The following is a 905-nucleotide window of genomic DNA, read 5'->3' as shown; positions in this document are numbered from 1 at the left end:
GGGGGGAGACGGATCAAGGGGGAACAGGATAAAGAACCAGAGGGGGGAGACGGATCAAGGGGGGGCAGGGTAGGGGGCCGGGGGAGGTGACGGAGAGAGGGAGGGGGTGTAGGGGGCTGGAGGTTGGGATTAACCCAGGAGTGAGCCCTCCCTCACTCACCACAATGTGCTCTGCAGAAGCGAAGGTCACCTTACTGTCATCAAAGTAATACCAGTGTCCATCATCCTTGTTCCTCGCGATGGTGGTATCTGTGGGGGCGGTTAATGATGGGTAGAAACAGCTAAAATCAGGGTGTGAACCATACTAGCCTCTCACGACACTCTAACCCTTCTCCAGATGGATCACACAGAGGCAGCTGGCACACCATTCAGGCCAGGCTCCAGTCTCCAATCAAGCTCGAGGAGAAGAGCTGAATGGCCTCCTGTTCCTGTATAACAGGCTCAAGGAGGAGGGGGAGGCTGAACGGCCTCCTGCTCCTGTATAACAGGCTCGAGGAGGAAGGGGTGCTGAATGGCCTCCTGTTCCTGTATTACAGGCTTGAGGGGAGGGACTGAACAGCGCATCCTCCTGTTCCCGATGGGGTGGGGGGGAGGCGGGGGTGTCGGTTACTTACAGTGGCCGTCACGAAGACTTCCGTAGTGGTTAGAAACGGCGATGAGGTCGTACTTGGAATTCCTCGCCTTGGGGTTAATGAGGAACTCGGACAGGTCGAGGTCCCTGTGGATTCGAAGAGTTTCCTCAGGTTAGCGTGCAGGGTCGAAGTCTGCCTGCTCCCCACACTGCGGTGTGCCACAGCCCCTTGGTATCCACTTGATTTGGGCCCACAGTGTGCCACAGCCCCTCAGCATTCACTTGATTTGTTCACAGAGGCTGAAATCTCCAAAGTGGGGGGTGAGACTTTCGT

General features: G+C 56.8%; 1 long non-coding RNA gene across 1 annotated transcript in view; it reads right to left on the bottom strand.

Annotated features, from left to right (window-relative positions):
- LOC125482369 overlaps positions 1-772 on the bottom strand; it is a 2,717-nt gene extending 1,945 nt beyond the window's left edge. Inside the window, exons 1-2 of the long non-coding RNA XR_007261623.1 lie at positions 615-772; positions 161-249 (exon numbers count right to left, since the gene is read on the bottom strand). This is a non-coding gene — a long non-coding RNA (uncharacterized LOC125482369). The remainder of the gene's footprint in view (positions 1-160; positions 250-614) is intronic.
- Between the last annotated feature and the right edge of the window lie 133 nt (positions 773-905).

This window comes from Rhincodon typus, unplaced genomic scaffold (assembly GCF_021869965.1).
Source record: "Rhincodon typus isolate 14 unplaced genomic scaffold, sRhiTyp1.1 hic_rhity00009426, whole genome shotgun sequence".
Classification (NCBI taxonomy): domain Eukaryota; kingdom Metazoa; phylum Chordata; class Chondrichthyes; order Orectolobiformes; family Rhincodontidae; genus Rhincodon; species Rhincodon typus.
Note: the sequence above shows the minus strand (reverse complement) of the source record. Positions and strands in the feature narration are given on the sequence as shown.